Source organism: Schistocerca gregaria, chromosome 3 (assembly GCF_023897955.1).
Source record: "Schistocerca gregaria isolate iqSchGreg1 chromosome 3, iqSchGreg1.2, whole genome shotgun sequence".
NCBI lineage: Eukaryota > Metazoa > Arthropoda > Insecta > Orthoptera > Acrididae > Schistocerca > Schistocerca gregaria.
In genome coordinates, this window is record NC_064922.1 from 128,499,824 (window position 1) to 128,523,824 (window position 24,001).

At 38.4% G+C, this 24,001-nt stretch overlaps 1 protein-coding gene across 3 annotated transcripts in view; it reads left to right on the forward strand.

The window, feature by feature from the left end:
* Positions 1 to 18,056, forward strand: part of LOC126354247 (uncharacterized) — an 84,221-nt gene extending 66,165 nt beyond the window's left edge. For all 3 annotated transcript variants that reach the window (XM_050003753.1, XM_050003754.1, XM_050003755.1), the window contains 2 exons: positions 14,376 to 14,415; positions 17,414 to 18,056. The gene's annotated coding sequence lies outside the window, so the exon portion shown is untranslated. The remainder of the gene's footprint in view (positions 1 to 14,375; positions 14,416 to 17,413) is intronic.
* The last annotated feature ends 5,945 nt before the right edge of the window (positions 18,057 to 24,001 follow it).

Consider the following 24,001-nt stretch of genomic DNA (forward strand, 5'->3'; position numbering starts at 1 on the left):
TTAACAAATTTCTCTCATAATATTTATACATAAATATAAGCTGAACAAGGCAAATGCTGTTTTAGGTTAGCTTGCTATTTTTGACATTGTGGAGGTGGTTTTGCCACGTTGTTTACCTCAGCTCTAGAAGTGACCCAAGAGGGTCCGGTGTGGCATTAGATTGTCAAACATTCATCTGAAAATCTTATTTATAGAGGAAAAATTTTGACTTTTGTACCTACCTGCACTGTCTTAACTACTTGGAAGTATGTGATCAGTATTATTGAGGACAAACTTTTGTCTTTTAGGTGGATCAGCATGAAAGACATTGTCCATGTTAAAATTCATTATAGCAAATAGATGTACATACTGAATATATGTTGTTCCTGTGAAAGTTGTTGCAGACAACATTTTACATTTTGTGTGACAACACAGTGATATTGTGTAAGTACTTAACAGTGATTATATAAATGTGCACATGAGAGATATTTAAGAGTAAACAGTAGTTGTTGCCCCTTCCCTTCCCGACCCTCACTTATTTTAAAAAGTAATCTTGAGTGAGTTGCAAGCACCCTAAATTGCGTTAATCACCATTAGCTACAAAATTTATTTTCTGCTTAAGTGCACATTATAATACAGCTGTGTATTTTGGATCTGTCAGGTCTTGTTAGGAGTAGGCAACTTGCACAACCTGAAGAACCCAAGTGGGTCGTTCAAGAACCCAAGTGGGTCGTTCTTCAAAATATTGTGCAGAAAAATTAAATTAATAACTTAGTTGATGACGTGAAGGTACACAACTACAAGAAAACTAGATAAGTTACGCAGCAGGGGCAGTCAGGACATTTGAGCATGCAATGCTCAAAGTTAAGTCTAATGTTACTTAAAAACCATATTGATTGCAAATATTTTTATTCATATGACCGGTTTCGGTTCATTCAGAACCATCTTCAGATCTGATATTTCAGTTACAGGAGTAACCCGTCCAAATCCAGCAGTTTTCACATGCTACGTCACATGTGACGGTTTTTAAGTAACATTATAAAATCACTGATTGCTGTTGTCCCATAAGACATTATGTCTGTTTTTGCTAAGTCTAATGTAGTTGCTGCCTATGTGCAAAGTGTCCACATTGATATCTGTGGGACTTTCACACAACTGCATGCACCATACAATTCAAGTGAGCGTAAAAGCCAGATTGAGACCTCTGATTGGTACGCGTAAAAATATAGCACACATCACCTGGAAAACACAACTGGATTGGTCATCAAAATATTGTGCAGATAAATGAAATCAGAAACTTGGCTGAACACCTGAAAGCACACCATTAACAGTTCTCTACTGTGTTGTTGCACAAAGAAAACCTATGTATTGCGTGTGTGTCTATTTTTAGTGGCTATTAATGGTCTATTAGCAGCTGTAAGGCTGTCCTCATCTTCTCAGTATGCAGACGATTTTTGCATTTTGTACTGCTCCACCAGCACTGTTGTTGCTGAGCGGTGCTTTTAGTGAGCCATCCACTAGGCGCAGTCATCCAGTTGTGAGCCGCAAAGTCGTGTGTCATGCACTTCTGTTGGCGTCGTACCGTTCATCCAGAACCAGAACTTTACCTTAATGACAATCCAATAATTGTAGTGGAGACAGACCGATTCTTAAGACTGATTGATGATGCCTGATTGACTTGGCTTCCTCATCTTTGTCATCTTAAGCGGAAGTGCTGGCAGCAATTAAATATCCTCTGCTGCCTGTGCAACAGCAACTAGGGTGCAGGTGGCTTTAATCTGCTGTAGCTCTACAGAGCCCTTCTTCAATCCCACCTCGACTAAGGGAGTGTTTATGGTTTGGTGGTACCCTCAGCATTCCATTTACTTGACCCAGTCCACCACTGTGGCATTTGCCTAGGGACGGGAGCTTTTAGAATGAGTCCGGCGACCAGTGACGTAGTGTAGCCCTAAGTCCCTCCATTGCAGATCCGACGTGCACAACTTCTGGCCTGTTACATTGCACATATTCGTAGTTCTCCTAGAGCATCCGAATTACTGTCTCCTATTTCCACCCGCGGCAGTTCATCTCCTGCATCGGAGGCCCAGGTCAGGGCTAACGACTGCGGTTCGCGTACGATCCCTTCTGTCTGCCTCCCATCCAGATTTGTCCGCATACACCTCCATGGTGTACACCTAGGCCACAGATTCGGCTGGACCTTTTGCATGACCCTAAGGACTCAGTTACTCCTGCTGGTCTCGACTGTCACTTCCTCTCTCTTCTTGACGTGTTCCAGGGCTCAGAAGTGGTTTATACCGATGACGTAATGGCTGATTGTCATGTTTCCTTCACCTACGTCCACAGAAGCCATTTTGAACAGCATTCCTTGCCCAATGGCTGCAGTGTATTCAATGCAGAACTGGTAGCCATTTCTGGTGCACTTCAATTTTTCCGTTCATGCCCTGGGGAATCGTCTGTGTTACTGACTCACTGAGCAGCCTACAAGCTATCAACCAGTGCTACCCTCGCCATCCTTTGGTAGCGTCCATCCAGGAGCCCATCTATTCCCTGCACTGTCTCGTCATTCAGTGGTGTTCTTGTGGACCTCAGGACATGTTGGCTCCCAGGCAACAAACTTGCTGACAGGCTGGCGAAACAGGCTACGCGGAAACCACTTCTGGAGATGGGCATTTCTGAACCTGGCCTGTGTTCTGACTTAGCTGTAGGGTTATTTGGCTTTGGGAGATGGAATGGCATAACAGTACACACAACAAACTGCATGTCATTAAGGAGACTACAAATGTGTGTAAGACTTTCATGCGGGCCTCTTGCAGGGACTCTGTTGTCCTCTGTCGGCTCCGCATTGACCATGCTTGGGGTATCCACAGTTACCTCCTGCGCCGTGAAGACCCGCCTGAGTGTCGGTGCGGCGCCTGGCTGACATGGCCCATATTCTGGTGCACTGTCCCAGCGACGAAATCTTACATTACTGGACTCGTTGCTGCTAATTGTACCAAATAATGTCTCATGTGCTAATTTAGTTTCACATTTTATTTGTGAGTGTAGGTTTCATCATTTGATCTCAGTTTTAGTGCTTCTATGGTGGAGGTTTCAATGTGTTGCAGAGTGGTTGGCTTCTCGTTTTTTATTCTCATTGTCAGCCAGCCATGGTAATCTGCATTGTTGTTTTAAACTCTTCATCCCGTTTTTTGTGTTTCTGTGGTGCTGTCCTCCCCTTTTGTCCATTTACATTTTTGTTGCCCTTCATCGTTGTTGTGATTTTTTCCTTTCATTCTGTTTTGAGTTGTCAGTCTTGTTTATTTTATTCTTACACTTGGGGCATTGTTTTGTTTCGAATGAGGGCTGATGACCTTGTAGTTTGGTCCGTTTACCCCCTCTTTTAATCCAACCAACCAACCAACCAACCTCAGAAATCCACTAATGTTATAAATATAGGTTTGTCTGTTTTCATTCTATCTTCTAACAGTAGCTGTAATGTTAGCAAGCCCTCACATGTCCCTGCATTTCTCCATAACCCAAACATATCTTTCCGAAGATCAGCTTCTACCAGTTTCTCCATTCTTCTGTAAATAATTTGTCTGCATTTTGCAAGAATGACTTATTAAACTAATCATGTGGTAAATTAAATAGAAAGAAACTTCCCCATGGGAAAAAATATATTAAAACAAAATATTCCAAGACTTACCAAGCGGGAAAGTGCCGGTAGACAGGCACAATAAAATCACACACACACACACACACACACACACACACACACACACACACACAAAATTTCGAGCTTTCGCAACCGGCGGCTGCTTTCTCAGGAAAGAGGGAAGGAAAGGAAAGATGAAAGGATGTGGATTTTAAGGGAGAGGGTAAGGGGTTGAATTTAGGTTGGTGAACAACAATGGGTGCAAAGGTTAGCTAGTTGTGTTGTCTCCAAAACACGTTAAAGGGTGGGGAAATTCAGGAAAATTTTGAAAAAAATGCGTGTAAATGTATTTAAAGGACTGGTTATGTACTGGCAGGTTATGAAAATGAGGCTAACAATTGTTTGAAGAAGAAATAACGTTTAAACCTATGGGAAGCTGCTAAAAATGATCGGTTATGTGGGAAAAACGGGAATGGAAATAAAACGAAAGTTGTTGGAAATAGCTGAGATGGTTGTCTCCCTTAAAACCCACATCCTTTCATCTTTCCTTTCCTTCCCTCTTTCCTGACGAAGCAGCCGCCGGTTGCGAAAGCTCGAAATTTTGTGTGTGTGTGTGTGTGTGTGTGTGTGTGTGTGTGTGTGTGTGTGTGTGTGTGTGTGTGTGTGTGTGTTTTGTTTTATTGTGCCTGTCTACCGGCGCTTTCCCGCTTGGTAGGTCTTGGAATCTTTGTTTTTAATATAATCATGTGGTAATATTCACTCTTTATTAGATGATACTCCTGCCAAGAACTTCATGCGTCCCAGTTTCATATAACAATGCAGTGTAAAAAATAACAGAATACTGAGAGGAACAGCAGGAGTTATGTAGACCTATGAACAAATAAGTAGAAATGCTTAATGGAAAAGCAATTCATTTCAGAATCTCTCTGCAAATAAAAATGTAAATTCCATCAACATTCGGGCTTGAAGCAGAATTAAGTCAACTTCTTACCATGATATTTCAGCTGACAACCATTCAGCCATCATGAGGGGACTGTTTTGCATTGGAGGTTGCTGGTTCGCATCACTAACTTTTTGCCAGAAATTGGTACGGAGGAGCATGCGCAAAGGCAGTTGCTACACGAATGATATCTGCCAAGTTCTGTCCTCAGCTGTTCAGAATTTATTTGCTCGGCACAGGCTTGGTGATCCCAGAGTTCCTGAACTGCGGACTGGTAAGCCCTGCCAGTCCTGTCATTGTAAACTCAAACCAAGCTTCAGCGACCACCATGCACCAGGCAGTGAAATGTTGTGTGTGTCAGGGAATGGGGATCTTGGCTTGATGACCCAGATTAAGAGTATGGAGTAAACCTCTCAAAAAAAAAAAAAAAAAAAACCTGAATCTCAAAGTGTGCTGTGTTCTGATGAGTTGCATGGCTGTTGAGATGGAACAGTCATTAACAGACAACCTCTTGGGAATCTGCCATCCCTCAGCTGTGTAAGACTTACTCAGGCACGCGGGACTCTGAGTGGATCCTTATTTCTGTAGCTGCTTGTGGGACCGAAATGGATCCTCCGAAATTTTCTTTTCCTCCTCCAAGTGGAAAGGGTGGGCTGCTGGAAGGTACCAACACCCTACCTAACAAGAGAGCTCGTGTAGCCAGTCCTCCTGATTGTCAATAAATACAGAATGCATGGTGTTTCTCATAATGTGTCTATTATAGTTCAAAGAGAAGAGGATAGTTTCGAGAAAGTTTCTCCATTTTACATACAGAAAGGCTTAGAAGGCATTGCTGGAACCTTAAAATCTTTTAAGTGCTTGTGCAATGGGAGTTTGTTGGATGAAACATCTATCTCCTAACAAGTAAAAAAACCTTCAGAAAGCTCAGTGCCTCAGACAATACGTGATAGAAACTGAACTACAGCAAAGGTGTTGTGACTTTGAGGGATTAGTTGAGATTCACCGAGTGAGTGGTCCTAGGAAGGTATTGTCGACATGTAAACCATTATGAAACGGGTGGATGGCGATCTTGTCAGATCATACTCTCTTTTACGTTAATGAGCACCAAACTCCCACAGCATTTCAGGGCAGGTTTTGTACACCTAAATGCACATCCTTATTGTCCACTACAGAGTTGGTTGTTCCTCTCTTCCAAAGTGTATCAACTGCTCCGGGGATCATGTCTGGAGTAGGTACTACAAAGTTTACCTCGAAGAACGGAAAATCCAGTAGATCAAAATGACACCCATATGGTGAAGCTAAGAAGCTATAAAAGTCCACACAGCTACCCCCTTTCGCTGCCTCCTTTTCTTCTATCTCAAACAGTAAGTCCACTAAACCAATGCTGCTATGCAAATCAAGGTTGCTAGTGGCAGCACTAACACGTGCATTTGTCAATGCACGTATGCTGCTGCAGTTCCTTCAAAGCCTGCTACTCCCACTGGAACTTCAGAAAAGGCGATGGTTGCTGATATTGTGGAACTTACTACCCCTTCAAAGATCAAGTTTTGTCCACTGACCAGCAGTGCCCTTACCACTGTCACTGCCACTTCAGAGATTGTGGCTCCAAAATCATGTCAGACTAAAAAAATCAGAGTTGAAGGCGAAGAATCACCCACTGACAAAGACAGAAACATGATCTGACGATGTTAATGTCATCCTATCTAACATCTCTCTCAAATCTTCCTTGGATGCTATGGAGCTTCTTGTCTGATTGGGGCAATCATCTTGCCCCAAGACTGACCCTCCACCAATTGTAGATTCCCTTGCCTGGCAGAAAGTCAGGATGAAAGTATAACTTTCGTGATAGATGGCTCCCATTCTCGGAGGAACTGGAACTGCCATCAAAGGGGAAGCTCTGGGCATCTGTTTGCCAGAAACACATTTTAAAGATACTGACACCCCTATGCTACATGGCTGTATGTTCTATAGAATGGATGATCTGACTGATGACGGAGCCAGGGGAGGGGTTACTGTTGAAGTTCATGTGTGTTTAAGGGTCACTATTTGCTCACTGTATCTCCCTCCACAAGATGCAATCGACTCTGAGGCTCACTTAGATCTTGTGGAACAACTCCATGTCCATTTCTCCTTCTGGGAGATTTCAGCACCAATGTTTTGTGGGGCTCGACCTCTGCTTGCCCTCAGGTTGGGTTTTGGAGAGCCTCATGGTGTCTCACGAGCTGTGCACCCTCAACATGGGTACTCATTTCAGTACTGCTACTGGGTCATTCTCAGCCATTGACCTCTCTTTCTGCTTCCCAGCCTTCGCGGACTCTCTTTGGTGACCTTCATTCCGGTGACTTTCCCACTCTGCATTCACGTACTGGATGGAGCATTCCCTGAAGAGAAGTCACCACAACGGATGGTTGGCAAGACTAACTGGATGCTGTTCAGCCAGCTGGCTGTGTTTGAACATTGCAACAGCGACCAGGAATGGGTGGATCACATCACACGAATGATTCATCATGCCACTGACCTATCAATCCCGTAATCCTCAGATCTTAGGAAGCGACCTGTACTTGGTGGAAAGATGAGTCCCACGGAGCAATCTGGGACAGGTGTGTAGCTTAAATGCCATCCGGCAACAGACAACCTCATAGATTAGAGTAATTATTCATTCTATAGACCCATAAAAGAGGGAATCCTCCTGGGTGTGGAACATGTCAGATAAACACATTACAAAATTGTAATTAGAAAAACCTGAGTTTCATTAATTTTAATGATCCTCAGTCAGTAAATAGTAAAATTATGTTCATGAATTAAATTTAAACTTCTAATATTTACAGGTTTAATACTTACATCTGCTTTCATTAAATCCATCATTCAGACATTTGCTAGTTTCTTGGCTATTACAACCAAGTATTGTCAAAAATTAAAGTAAATTATTCATTTCAGTGATCCTCAGTTAAGAAGAGTCAGATTATGTACAAGATTTAAAATTAAACTTCCACTATTTACAGACTTAAGACTTAAATCTGCTTTCCATACATCCATCATTCACACAGTAGGTAGTTACTTAGCTGTTGCAACCAAGTATTGCAAAAATTGAAGTATAATAAATTTTCATTAAAATGGTCTACTGCACTTGTTGAGAAACTCATGGATGGAATAGGAGGAGTTGGCCACCAAAAATTCTTTTAAATTATGTTTAAATTGTGTCTTGTCTGAAACTAAACTCTTAATGGTTGCTGGTAACTTATTGAAAATGTGTGTTTCTGAATACTGGACTCCTTTCTGGGAAAGAAAGTGATTTTAAATCTTTATGTATATTGTTCTTATTCCTAGTATTGATACTGTGTACTAAGCAGTTAGTAGGAAAAAGAGATGTATTATTTACAACAAACTTCATTAAGGAATTGATATACTGAGAAGCTCTGGTTAATATGTCCGATTCTTTGAATAGGTTTTGACATGATGTTCTTGGATTTACACTACTCATTACTCTAAAACATTTTTCTCTGTTTGTGAAGTTACCCCAAAATGATACCATATGACATAATGGAATGAAAACAAGCAAAATATGCCAGTTATTTTTAATATTTATATCTCCTATGTCTGACATAATTCACATTGCAAACACAGACTTGTTTAGGTGCTTTAGCAGTTCCTTAGTATGTTGCTCCCAACTGAATTTATTATGAAGTTGTAATCCCAAGAATTTTACACTCTCAACTTCTCCTATTTCCATGTCATCATATTTCATACACACACCAGAAGGAAAACTCTTGGAAGTTCTGAACTGCATACAGTGGGTCTTTTCGAAGTTTAATGACAGTGAATTGGCTATGAACCACTTATTAATGTCAGTAAAAATTTGATTAGCTGCCCTTTCAAAATTTATATTTGATTTACTATTTATTGCAATGTTTGTATCATCTGCAAATAAGACAAACTTGGCATCTGGTAATGTAACAGATGACAGGTCATTAATATATACAAGAAGCAGTAGTGGACCTGGTATGGAACCTTGGGGAATGCCACATGTAATTTCTTCCCAGTTGGATGATGTCTGATTGCCTACTGCTGAAGTGTTACATAATGACACCCTTTGTTTTCTGAAACCACTTTGCAGCACTACCAGTGAAGCCATAATATTTTAATTTACTTAAAATAATGCTGTGATTCACACAGTCAAATGCCTTTGACAGGTCATAGAATTTGCCAGTTGCCTCTAATTTGTTGTCCAATGAATTAGGACATTTTCGCTGTAAGTGTAAATAGCTCTCTCAATATCAGAACCCTTAAGAAACCCAAACTGTGACTTTGACAGTGTGTTATTTTCACTAAGGTGCTTATGTAGATGCTTGAACATAACGTTTTCAAAGATTTTTGAAAAAGCTGGCAAAAGTGAGATTGGTTGGTAAATTGATGGCATTTCTTTGTCTCCTTCCATGTGAAGAGCTGCGAATGTTCCTACGACAAGTGATTGATTACACAAATAACTTAAGATACGACTAAGCTCGCATAAACACTCTTTTATTAACTTTGTTGATATGTTATCATAACAACTAGAATGCTTTGATTTCAAGGACTTTATGATGGGTTCTATTTCTGTAGGTTAGAGTTGTTGGAGCCAAGGCTAGACTTGTAATTAAGAAGAGCAAAAAGTCATGGCAAGTGTTCCTGGACTCTTGTTGGTTGTTCCACTTGGTCTATAAAAGGATGAGAAGCCATCTAGAGGATTTCCAGTAAACAGTCATTTACTTATAGCAGCAGTGCTGAAACAGAGATTCTGAACATTTGGAGACATTGCTTAGAGACTGGCGGAGCATTTTGCGAAAACTTCTGTGAATGCCAGACAAGATCTGGGTGCGACTGTAGAGAGGGGCAAGTTGGATTTCAGATCCCACTATTTTGAGTCTTACAACTGCCCTTTCTCCATGTAGGAGCTGGAATCAGCACTGTCTGAGACTCGTGACACTGCACCCAGTCACGATCAAATCCGGTATTGCATGCATCGACATTTGCTAGCAGTGTCATAGAAAATCCTCCTCAAACGTTTTAATTTAATATGGCATTCAGGTCAACTCCCCAGCTCATGGAGAGAGGCAATTTTGGTTCCTATCCTCAAACCAGGAAAGGGCTGCACATGTCCCAGTAGTTATCAGAGTATAGCCTTAACAAGATATGTGGCAAAGACCCTGGAGCAAATGGTTAACTTTTGTCTGGTCCTTGTTAGAGACAAGGCAACTCATTAGCCATTCTCAGTGTGGATTCTGTAGAGTTTGCTCCATTGTCGACAGCCTGACCCTGCTAGAGGTGTCTGTTCAGCAGGCTTTCCTATGAAAACATCACTGTTTCAGCATATTCTTGGAGATCAGTAAGGCGTACGATAATACTTGGAGACACTATATTCTCACACAACTGCGTCAGTGGGGCTTTTGTGGCCATCACCTCATCTTCATACAGTCTTTCCTGTCTCAGCAGTTTTTTAGAACCATAGTTGATGACACACTGTCAAATCGTCTTCAGAAGAAGAATGGTGTCCCTCAGGGGAGTGTTTAAAGTGTTACCCCCTTTGCCATAGCCATCAACAGTATGATGTCTATGGTAAGTAGTCCACACAGTGCTCTTTATTTGTGGATGGTTTTGCTGTTTTCTGTTCCTCCTCCAGTGTGTGCCACATTTTATTGGGCTGTTGTTTTATTTTCTGACCAGCGGGCCCTTGTGGATTTGCTGTCAGATCTGCCCTCTAGTTTAAGTAATGTTCAGGCAAATGTGGTTAGAGTTTTAAAGTTTCTTGAATTTCCCAACATCTTTCCCAATATTTTAGGGAGATGGTTTTTAATGTATTAACAGGGTGACTGGCTCATCCATGTTTTTTGGAAGTGGTCAGCCTTTCTTTTAGTTTTGCACCTTTCTTTTAGTTTTGCGCCTTTCTTTTAGCTCCTTTCTTGTTTTACTTGTTTTAATCTGATGAGAGCTAATTTTACCTTTTCTTTGTTGTTTAAGAACATGTGTGAGTCATTTTGTGGTCGCCTCGAGTGTATGAGTGTGGAACAATATTCGGAGTTTTAGCCACGTTTGTTTTAATGAGTTTAAGGGTGCAGATAACCTTGCTGTTGAGCGCACTCTTCGAATATTGGTCCATGTATGGCATAAAAGAACTATGTAATGCTAATACTACAGGTGCAAGTGTGCATTCCGACACAGTGCTCATGTAGTATCACCATTACGCATGCACCTGCACACTATAGATGGAGCAAAAGGGCACGGAACTAGACAGAGGTCGCTTATGTAGTGGCAGTCTTTGTGCATGTGTCTCTGCTAATTTTTGATATAAAGTTTGCAATGTGAAGTAGCAATCTCCAGTGAGAAACACTCACCTGACGATGACTGAATGGTTGTCCAAAATCCCAAAGTACTCTATGAATTTATTTCAAATTTTTATGTATAAAGAATAGTGCAATGTTGTTAGGAAACAGGAAAGTTGTGTATATGGCCTACCATTATATGATAAGAACTACTACAGAATCTAAATTTGCAATAACAATAAAGCTCAAGGTCAGAGGGAGATGCGTAATGGGAAGACAGAAGGGTGGAAGGAAATGGACATACGAAGTGGACAGACAAGGGTGAGAAGGAAATTAGGACATAAATCCAATTCCTTTTCATATAAGAAGCGTGTGTTTTCCCTCTTTTTCTTTTCCATTTAACAAACAGAGCCATAGCAACATGTTTGTAAACAGATAGTATATCATAAAATCAGTAGCCTTCAAAAGTACTAGAAATATATTGATAATATCCTCTCAGATAATGAACTTTGTGTGATCATACTAGTAAATATTAAGATTTTTAGTAACTATTAGTAATTATCACATTGCTAATTGTTTTATATGGAGGCATGCATGTGCATACGTATGCGCACACACACACACACACACACACACACACACACACACACACACACACACACACACAGACAGAAACTGTGTCTGGCAAAAACAATAAACAGAAAGGAGTCATATGAGAACACCCCTGTCAGTGTACCCAGAAGTTTTTCTTCGATTTTATATTGACTTGATGACTATAAAATTTGAGGTAAAATTGTGGTTAGATCAGCTTTGTGTAGAACACTGTAAGGGTTATTGTTGTGACTCTTCGCAGTCAGTGTCCTTGTGATACCATTAATTCAGTCACATACTTTCACTTCCATTTAAACGCTATGCTTACTTCAGAATTTTCAGCTTATCTTTCTTTGTCTTACCAGTTATAGCCATCTTATCTTGGATGCTCTGGGACTTGAATCTTGGGTTTCTGTTCACTATTGGTCCCTGATACAGAATTTTCATAAAATTGTTAGTTTCTCCATGGTTTTAATAAAACACAGTGCAGAAGTGAAACTGATTTGGTATTTATTGAAATACATTATTGAGTTCACAATTATAGACAACCTTTATAAGTTTGTTGTCTATAAGATAAAAGTTTGTTTACTGTGGTTCACATACTTTGTGCTGTAAATGATTTTGTTATTTTTAAAAGTTATTTTTAAGTGTCAATTACAATGATCCTTAATGTTAATCTCATTATTATGCACGTAATATGTTTTGAGAGATTTTGCTCCATTCACGTGAGAATCTTGAAAACTTCATGGATTGTTTGTATAAGAACATGATCAGTGTTACAAAACACCGTGGTTGGAGCTGGCAAATATTTCAAATACTTGCTACCACCATGGCCATCTCGCCCAATTGATTGAATTAAAGTTCTATTGCTCCTGATTCCTAAGTTACGACCATGTGAAAAAGGAAAGGTGTTCATTGGAATTTGCAAAAATGTTGGTTATTTTAATGGTGCAAATACATTTCAGAAGAGTTTTAACAAATTTCCACTTTCTAGGCAGTGCATTATCACTTTATATACAGAAGTCTAATCCACTTGGAAGCATGTCGTGTAAAATGTCTTTCTTACCAGCAGATGTTGAATGAGGCAGGGGAGACGATCTGAACTGGCTACATAAGAAGTCCAGATAAACTTATGATTAAAATTAGTCATGAGTTAGGTAGATCACATCCCACCTTTTGGTGTGTTACATCCTGCAGCCATACAGATTGCAGCATACACAGAATTTAACACTGGCTGATAAAGATAAACTCTTTGTGGTGATGTCTGAAATTTGTTACAGTAGTATAGTTTTGTGAAAGGTTAATCTACAATGATCCAGCAACATTCTGCCTTTGCAAAAAATGTCAACTGTCCTAACACTGAGATGTGGATCAGAGAACAGTCATCGTGGAAAATGAGGGGCTAACCAGAAGTGAACATGTTGTGTGTCTAATGTGTTATCTAGAGGAAATTCTTCCTGATTATGTCTTTCAACAGGGTGATGCTCCTCCCATTTTCACATAAACATCCATGAGCACCTGGATGCCACTGTAGCAAAATACTGGATCTGTCTTGGCTGCAATAATTTTACCCACGCTGATGCAGCTCTGGTTTCAACAGTTACTTGAGTTTACAATGAACAATTTCTTTTTGTTGGGATACATCAAGAATATATAACTCGAGGTTTTCAAGATGCTGCAAAACAAATGAATTTTATTTGATTTAATGTGGTGTGAAAACGGGTTTTATGCATACTTCAACAGTCATCCCTCCCCCCCCCCCCCCTTACTTTGACAGCTGGATGATCTGAAGAACTATATGTCCTGTGAAATATGGGAAATAACCAAAGGTATGCTAGGAAAAATCTGTGGCGATATACCACACCTGTAATACCGGGATGAACAACAGCACCACCATGAGCGACAAGTATGTGAACTACGCAAATAGACACACAACTTTTCAGCAACAAACTTAATAAAGGCTGTCTATCACTAAATATTTTTGTGTATGCCTTTTCAGTGAAGTAAAGTCAGCCTTACTTTTGCACCATTCTTGCTTTATTAATATATTTTCTGCATGTTGTCTGTCTCCTGATCCAGAGTTTAGTGCGGCATTTTCTTTGCTTGACCACTTAAACTTTTCCCCATTTCTTACTGTTCATATATGTGCATTCCCCACCTCAAGTGTGTCAAATTCCAAAAGCTATAGATTTGATTGATTGATTTTGTTAGTCTTATTTGCATGCAAATCTTATTCAATACATTTGTCTCAAATATAAATATAATGGGCGATCAGAATGTTCCGTTTGAAGGTCATACAATCCATTCAGTATGCCAGTCATGCAAAATGACTATGAGCCCTGAGGCAATCCTCCCACCAATGCTGCTGTTTGAAGGTAACCATTTGGTAAAACACAATATCCTGCTGCCTGGAGTAGTCCGTAACTGCCTGCTGCACATCCTTGTCTGACGGGAATTGTTGACCGTTAAAGATTTTTTGGAGTAACTTCTGCATTACGACATTTGCGATATGGGGAGATGTGTTGTCGCGCCACACCCTATGGTGTACCATTCTACAGTTGTGGCTTTCGACAGACATGCTGCCCATACACATTCTGCAGTCTCAGATGGATGTCTACAGGTGTTTGTTTTCAAATAGTTAAGAAAAGAATAACAGCGCATTGGTCCTGCTTGGATGCATTTGGTAATAACGTGGTCATGGTTCACATTTCTGCATTTACTGCATGCATGTCAGACACAGATGCCATATAAATCTCTCACCACATGTCAGTGCTTATACACCTGTGTTGGAGTTGCACTACATTGCAAATAAGGTGCAGCAGAGCTCTCAAATAGAAACTTTTTGATCGCCTCTTATTATTTTTAAACCTGAATAGGGCTGCCTTGGTTGTAGCTATTTTTAAATCACAAAAACTGTTGAATTTTTTTGTTGTAGATGCAGTTCCTCAACTGGTGAAAAGCACTGTTTCCCTTTGGTAAGTTGTAGTGTCATTTATCTATTTAATTAAAGTACTTAGTCACTCGGTTTACTGAGATTTTAGAGAATATTTAATTTGTAGTCATTAACTTGGCTTAACTTATTGTCGGCTATGCATGCTCATTATTCATTATGATATGAAAAGAGGAAACAACATAATTAGTGGAAAATAATTTTCCCAACCAGTATGTTCTTTTTGCTTGATAAGAAAAAGACAGTGAGATTTTCGCGGCATATTAATCAAGAACAGTTTTTCTGGTTCTGACTGAAACATCAGTAAGTAGTTCCCTGCACTGATAGTGTATTTTGCATGCAAGTCATGTGTACTAATACGGTAATCAGGAGGGTAAAGGGCTTGGAAAATTTCAGGATTTATGTGAGCAAACTATTGCTGGATCATATGTGCAGACTGGTGAAGGCAAATCGTGCCTGGTTATTGCATTTAGCTTTCCACTTGAGTGTCAGATATTAAACTATCCATTTGCTGTCCCGCATTCTTAGTGTGGTGCCATGTTACATTTGTCATTAACCAACAATCTCAAGTTGATCCATTTCTGTTAATGCACCTTTAAAAATTCTGTTCTGAGTAAATCATAAGATAGATCTTCCGATTCAAGTGTTGTACAGATTATCATTTTGTTACATCCAAATTGGTATGTATTATGTCTCTTTTATACTTTAGTTTGCACACGACATCCATGCTTATAGTTTTGATTTGATTGTTACTTTTGTTAAAGATGATTTTTTAACTTAAACAAATGGGATATGGGCAAACATTCATGTATGGTATAAATTTAATTTGCCACAAATATAGAACACATTGCACATGATATATGTATAGCTTCACACCCGTTAAGAAACAAAAGGAAAAGGTCACGCCAAACTGAAAATGCCTTGAAATAAGTATGTGTGTCCCAATAACTTAAGACGAATGCTTCCCATAGAATGGTGGTGTGGCAGCTGTGCATCCAGAGTAAAAGAAACATGATTGATATGTTGATGCATGAACAATTTCCTTGGCTAATAACCATAATTTGTTTGATGTATTGTGATTATATGCATTTTGAAAGAGGATGTGATCAATACTGTGGATTCCTGTTTGAGAGAAGTTTTTAACCCTGTCCTGCATTCCGCTTTAGGTTTTCTGTTGCTTATGATAAATAATAGGTGTGTCCTTCAAAAATTGTGTTTAATTTTTCCTGATCTCCTACTCTAACTGCTTTGTAACTTTTCCTTTGAAAGCTATTTCCGTTGTGTGATGTCATCCCTCCATCATTTGTTAACATACATCAACTATTTAATTTGTGTGTACTTATGCCTAATATCCATTGTTATCTTAGCATTTTATAATCTGTCTACCACAACAATTTTCCATCAATCCTCTATTACTTGTATGTATGTTGTAGCAGATGCTCCCTTAATGTGTCCCTTCTTGTGGTAAGAATTTCCACAACTGCATTTTATACATTTTTGTTGTTGTTGGACCATATTATTTTGCAGTTCTTGGCCATTTAAATTTAGCATGATCCTCACTGAGTCAGAACTCCTGTTTTTTCTAACAAACTGGTTTTTGCTGGCATTCTGACATTCTTTGCTGTCTTGGGGCAAGATAAGTGTCATTTATCTTTCTGTAGGCTCTGTTATTGTCACCCAAATTGAAAAATCTAACATCACCTAACAGATCTGATAAAACATATGTCAGTGATGGGCAGTGAAAGCCTCATTACTCCATTTTGTTAAATTTTGCAGGTGAAGCGAAAACGATCTCTTAAAAAGTCGTGTAAAGTGATAAGGAAAGTTGCTACATGTGTAACAGTACACTAGAAGTGTAATTATTGACAGAGTAGAGAAATCCATGCACTTTCAAATCTCACTTTGACTATGGAGTTACTGGTTACTGGAATTAAGAGTTTTTACAGACAGATGGAGCTACGAGGTTTTCATAACCTATCATCAATATGTTTGCTCTTTTTTGGGCCTACATATCTTAGAAGACATACAGAGCTCTTCCTTCTTAGTACATGAAGAGTTGATGGATATTTTACTTTTTCTGTTGTATTTTTATTACTACCTTCCTTTTTAGTGTTGTATTGAGATCTTCATAAGGTAACTTCACAACATAGAATCCAGTCAGTTTTGTTTGACTGCGTTAATTGTGTGTGTGTGTGTGTGTGTGTGTGTGTGTGTGTGTGTGTGTGTGTGTGTGTGTGTTTCTGCATTTTGTATTATTAGAAAAGCATATGCTCTTTGTTTCTTGTGACACATATTAATTTTCATTTGCTACGTAATTTATGAAGTGTAGTATTTTTTTTTTTTTTTAAATAATTTTTATGTTTGCTCACTTCATTCAAAATTGTTCTGTTGAACTGTTTTATGTGCTCACATAGCTAAACTTAAGCACAGACTCAACTGTTTTTAACAGTATTGTTTAGGTTTTTATAATAACTGATCAAAAAATCCATTTTTTCCGCAGAGGGTGTGATTAAATGCAGTGCACATATAATGACAGCTTTATGCAGCATGTAATTGTAAATATCTAACTTCTGTGAGATTTCCACAGGTTGTAGGCTCTAATGCATAGTATTAATTTTGGTTACATGATTTATGCACCAGTTATTTGATTGCTTGTAGATCATAGTTAACACTTAACTCAGGCACCTTTATGTGGGATGTATTTTTAACTTGTGTGCAAATTTCTAAACTAATTTTATTTTAATAGATGATATTTACTGTCTGTAACTTGTACCTTCAATTTCCATTGGGTGATGAACAACTGTACTGTGCTTTGTGGTATTTCATGGTTTACATATTTTCATAGACAATGTATCTGGTACAACATATTTGTTTATTTGCACATAGAAATGTTCGCATTATGCTGATATGTTAACTTCACAAGTTTAAATACCTCCATCGCTAGGACACAAAGTATTGTATGGAAGTTCCGATGTCTTGGAAAGATTCTACAACATTTTAAAAAGTTGATTTGTTTTCCCAAGAGTAATGACGGTGGTTGCTGTGCTGGATGTGTGATGGCTTTATTAAACTGCCATCTACAGCTGGGATCAGAAGATACCAATTTAGAAGAAAAACTGGAACTGACAACTGCATATGAATATCTCCTTTTTTGCAGTTGACTTAGACAATCTTGAAGAAAACCAATTTCATAAATCTTCTTTCATTGGCTTTTTTTTGTGAATGAAATTTATTTATGAAACACAAGGACATGAGATAAAGTGTGTCTGATAAACAATGAGAATGAGGATCAAATTGTCCAACTTGGCCGTGCATATTGTGTGTTTAGTGTGAATCAAATTAACAAATTAGAACTTCGAAAATTTCTGACATTTGAAATAAGGAGAAGTTGGATCTGGTAAGGTTCAGTCAGAAAGGGAAATGACAGATACTGCCGAATAATACTTCATTACCTGCTGAACAAAAAACAGTAAGATGCAAGAAGCAGTAAATAAGAGATCCAGCAACAAGAGGACAAATCGTAAGTGAATTATTAGACCGCCAAAATTAAGTTTATGATAAGTAAAGCATAATTATTTATTTTTTCATTTTGTATAAACATGTATATACTCAATACCTGTATCTTTTGAAGATGATTTTTATAAATATAGAGACTTTTAAAGTTAACCTTTGTTTGTTTCTTTCTTTCCTTTCTTTGGGAATATTACATCCTAATACATCAATCAAACAATGGAAAATCCAGAATGGAATGTAACAATATTATGAAAGAAGAATTGCTACTCACCATATAGTGGAGATGCTGAGTCGCAGATAGGCCCAACAAAAAGACTGTCACAAATAAAGCATTTTTCCAGTAAGGCCTTCATTTGAATATGAAAAAATTCATAGATTTCATGAAAGATTGAGCAAACTACAATAAACAGGAAATACTAAGATTTTTAGGTTCAGAGCCCATGAATCTTAAACTTCTGGCTTGATTGTTACTCACGAAGTGAGGTGGCGTTGTGATTAAGATGTATTTAGGAGCAATGGAGTACTAATTTTGAAGTAAACATTGTGATGTAGCATTTCAGTACTTTCTGTATCTATTCAGGCAAACAAGATTGAAGCATCTAACAAACCCACACTGACTTCGTTTTTCCTGTGAGGAATAGCCCGTAACTACAAAGATATTTGCATAAATTGGACCATTATTGATACTTGCATATTAGAGAACATTCTGTGACTTTTTCTAGGGTCACTTGGTCCTGATGTGCATTATACTATTTTTATATGCTTTTTAAAAAATTAGTTTTGTATTCAGAGCTTTTTCTAAATTATATTGGAACTAGGTCTATAAATGCATGACATTTGAGACAAGTTATTTCAGCTTTCATTTTCAGTTGTTTTAAATTGCGGACAAATTTCACATTTTACAACTTATATGTGCTGCTTATCTGTTTTCAAGTAAATTATCCGTGGAGTTAATTTATACATAACAATATTACTGTTATAGTGGTGTGCACACAAGAAAGCAGATTGTGGGGCAGTGTGCAGTGACAAGGAACAGCGTACCGTGTGATGATCCAGCCATTAGTGTCATTCTTCTGCAACTGCCTGTGCGGTTTGGGGTGCGGATAGAACATTTAGTTTTGGTTTGTGTGTTAGCTTAGGTATGGTGGTGTTACTTAGCCACTTTAGTGTTCATTATGGGCGGCATAAAGCATATATAAGAAGTATTATGTCCAGAAGCAACAGCAATAATTTTCTGAGCATGTAACTACTTCTGGGGATAGTTGGAAGCAGAAACAGTGGCTCGGTGTGTGCAAACTGCAACATTGCCAGTTACCAGGGTAGCCAGTGGTTGGAGCATGAAGCATGGGATATATAGGGAGCACATTGACAATGCTGCAGAGTATTCTGTAGCCCTCTTTGTGCAGGATGCATCACACAATCATCATCTTATGTGTACACCATTAAGCAGGAAGTTAACAATCTTCAGGAAAAGGTTAGCTACACACCATTGCTACTCCACAGTACTAGAGTGCAGCAGCAGCTTGTTACTGGTTATTGATTTTACGTAAGTGTTCTGTTCACAATGTACAGGATTCACTTATTCTCAATTCACCACCATTGCAGTATATAATGTACTTTCTGGGACAATGTACACCAAATTGTGTAACTTATGTACCAATCCAGAAATTGAAAGTGAATTTTAGATTTTTGCTCTAGTGTCTGAGCTTTACCTCATAGCACAACAGTTTTAAATTTTAATTTTGCCTCTGAAAAAGCAGAATAGTGCTGTATATGAATACAAACACAAAGGATAATAAATATTAAGAGGCTTGATTAGCAGTCATAAAAGTAATTGATTCTTAAAAGGACTTCTCCAGTAAGCAGTTTTGAAACAGTGGTAGAATTTTGGACTAAAACACAGTTAGGTTTATTTCACAAACTGTAGTATGGACAAACTGTGATTTGATATTGTTATTCACTGGAGCATACCAACTGAAATATAGTACTGATACTCTAAACTGAGAGTCTCTGTTCTTCATGGTAAACTGCAGTTGTTTTGAATGGTAAATAGAAGAGCTGCTGCTTCAAAGCTCTATGCAGTATGTGTGTATCATCTGCCTCATGTTAATGGGATGTAGAATTAAATTTTCACTATCATAGCTACTCTGCTGCATCATGTTCAGGTCTCAAGCCAATGACTATGCCTGCGTGCTGGGAATCAAAGGAGTATGAGACTAGGTATTGTGTAATTTCACAGATGAGCAATCGTTAAAGGAACATTAAGCGTTGTGTAAGATACTCCTCCCAGCTTTTCCATTTCAGATCATCTGTTGTTGTGCAATTTCAGTGTAGTTAGGATGTGAGAACCCAGGCTTTCATAACATAATTGCCAAAGGCTGTAGAGGAATGACAAAACATGAAATTACCTGGAACTTGACTGGCTGTATGAAACAGCAGCTGGCTCTGGAATTTGAAATTAAACATGTTGTGATATACGGTAAAGTATCATATGTAATGCTTGTTCGGGTATGATTGTATATATGCACAGGAAAGAATACAAATCTGTATTGACAATGCAGTAAAACTATTTTCCGTATCTCACCACTATGGAATTTTGTTTGAAATTTTGGAAGTAGTGGCAGCTGTGATAGGGAAGAAACAGTTGAGACACTGAAGGGTGCTGACAAGTGACAGGAAGGCAGATGATGACACGTGAGTTTCTGTAACATTTGATGACATTAGGCAACTGTTTTGAGAAACTACTGTGCAATTCCAGTCTGATGTTCACTTTGGTGAATGTAAAAACCAAATTTGGTACACCTGAAGGATCAGAGGTTTTATGTCCGGGATGTGCTTTTTGTTATTTACAGGTAACGTATGTTACCATGATAGTCATAATAAAATTTTGGTATTTTTTCCACATATTACTGATTATAGTCACAATGATAATAGCCCACTACATAAGAGTTATCCAAAAGATTAGCTACACAGAAATAGATGTTATGCAAATACTGCAATTATTTGACGCGTTCACAATGAGTGGTAGTGTAAAACATTCAGTTTTAACTACAGAAAAAATACTTAGGAAGATAAATAAACCCTGGAAAATCCAGGCAAAGGCCTTGTTGGCCAATAGCTTATTTGTGACAGTCTTCGTGTTATGCATATCTGCAACTGAGTGCCTCCACCATAAGGTGAGCAGCTAGTCTCCTTTTCATAATATTGTTCGATTATAAATATATGTTTTTGCTTCAACACAAGAATTTTACTTCATTCTTTCATATAAGACAGCAAAATTATTTGTAAATTGTGTTCAAGGAGGTGAAATTGAGAGGCTCCCATGAAAAATGAGTGATTGCAAGACAAAATTAGTGGAAACATTTGTAAGGACATGTGGAAGAAAATAAATAAATCGTTGATAGAAACACATTTCATGTGAGGGTAACATTTGTTATTTGTGCACCATGTTTACATTACAGGTTACAAACTTTGCTCTGTGTGACAGACCACCTGTATCCATGACAGCCTGGAACCGCATTGGAGAGTCCATTCACAATTGTTTGCAGCACTTTTCAAATGGTGGGCCATGAAATATTCAAGGATTCTGACACAGTTGGTGCATCTTATCTAGACACATGTTGACTGTCTGCAACTGTAATGCACACTAATTCCTGTGTTTCAACCCTACAGTACCTTAGTAAATTGTGACACAAACACCACAATGGAAAACCTGCAACACACAGTCTGAACATCATTCCTGTAAAGTTGGGTACCCACACGCAAAAATAATTATACTTCTTTAGTCACTCATGTAGTGAAAGTTTAATATAAAGCGTTGTGTATTTGCTATGTGAATAAATGGAAAAAGTAGCAGATGGAAACACGAATGAATAAAATTCTTGGGATCTCTAAACACATTTACAGCCAAGTATTAGATTGCAACAAAAAACGGTGTCTGAGTTTATAAAATTAATGTTTATGTGCTTGCTGTGGGCAACTAATATTTATAGATCTTCTGTGGAAAATACCAGTCCAACAAACATACTAAAATTAAAACTAATTTGTCATGGTCCATTTTGGACTTGCATCACTTTCTTTAAAATAAATTAATAAACAGCAGTTCTTAGACTTCAGCATTTTCCTTTGTGCAGTTGTGGAATGTTCCTTCCCTTACAGGATTAGCCTACAGGCCAAATGTATCTACTTGAATGCAGACACACAACATATATACACCACTATTGACATGTCTAGCTTCACTATTGAATGAAGTGATCTGCTTAATGCCATGAATTGACTTCTGGGAGGTGTATGTTTCAAATCCATTCCCATCTATACAGATTTAAGTTTTTCATAGCTTCCCTAATTGTTAAAAGTGCAGTGTCAGGATTTTTCCTTAGAACAGACATTACTGATACTGTCATATCTGAGCATTTGCTCTGTCACTAGAGGGATCATTAACAAGATGATAAAGCCTAATCTTAGTTCCGTTTCCTTCTGCTGTCACTGCACGTAATTGTTTCACCCAACAGAGATCAGTCAGATTTTCTGGGTCACTTCAGTAAGGAGTATAGGCACTTGCTGATCCCTCTAAAAACCTGTGCCTCCCTTGTTATTCAGTTATTTCCTGTACTAGGATTCATAGACCAACTTCTTCAGCAAGTTTATGATTTTCTGGACTTGGTCTTGAAATAAGGTCTAACCAACCAAAAATTTTGCCCCCACACTCTGGAGAACAGTTTCTACATTCTGTCAGAATTCCAAATCTCCACATTTGGGTGAGACCTTATGTCCTTTGTGACATATTTTCTTGCCATGTGGTTTTGATTACAGTGACCATTTCTCTTTGACATATCCTTTCATTCTCTACCTATATACAGCAGTCTCAATACTAGTAAGACCTATTGCACCAAAGGGCAAGCCACCTACATTAACAAAGTGCGTACACTAATTGTTAAACAACACCACACACAACTGTGTTTCAGAGTGTGTGAACTCATTGTCTGTTTACTATTCATAGCACCTGGAATCTTCCTCCCATTATAGGCATACTCTGCAAACCATTGTGAAGCACAATGCAGTGTGTACTTAGCAAGGTACCACTTGTTAAGTTTTCTTCCCGTTTGAATTGCTTAAGGAGCATGGAAAGAATTAATGCATGACATCTGTTGCGTGCTTACTTAATCTAATATGGCCTCCATTGTCCTTATGGCAGTGATATGCAGGGGTACAATGAATATTTCTAGATTATTCACTTAATACTGGTTCTTGAAACTTTGTAAATACACTTTCATGGGATAGTTGACCTTTGTCTTAAAGCATCTGCCAATTCAGGTTTTTCAGCATTTCCACGAGTTAAACAAACCTGTGACCATTTGTGCCACCCTTCATCATATACATTCAACTTTCCCTGTTAGTCCTGTTGGTATGATAATCCAGACACTTCAGCAATCTTCTGAAGTAGTAAGCACAAGTGATTTGTAAGCAATGTCCTTTGCAGATTGCATATTCCCAGAATCCTACCAATGTCTTACCTGTGATGGAGCCTATGTGATCATTCTATTTCGTATCTCCACAAATAGCTACATCCAGGCTTTGTAGCATTTGACTGATTCTTATTGTGCACCAGTGATAATGCAGACATGCATCACTGGGTGTTTTTGTCTTGTGAACTGCATGCATTTACATTTATGTACATTTAATTAAAGCTGCCAGTATTTGCACCACTTTCAAGAGCTAAATATTTCTGCAGGTTTTCTTTTCTACAGGTAGTACTTCATTAGAAGTGATTGTATCCTCTTCAGAAAGTCTGAAGATAGTGTTAACATTGACTGCCTACGTGAACAAGGATCCCAGCACGTGCATCTTATGTTCTCTCTCTATCCAAAATAACATTCTATGTACTTCTACTAAAGAAATCCCCAATATACTCGCAAATCTTGTTTGATAACCTATATAATCATAATTTTGTTAAAACATTGGTGAGATACTGAGTCAAATGCATTTTGGAAGTCAAGAAATACTGCATCCATCCTCTTTAGTTAATCCATACATTTAGGATAATGTGAGAAAAGTACCAGTTGGGTTTTATACAATCAGTGTTTTTGGAATCCTTGGGG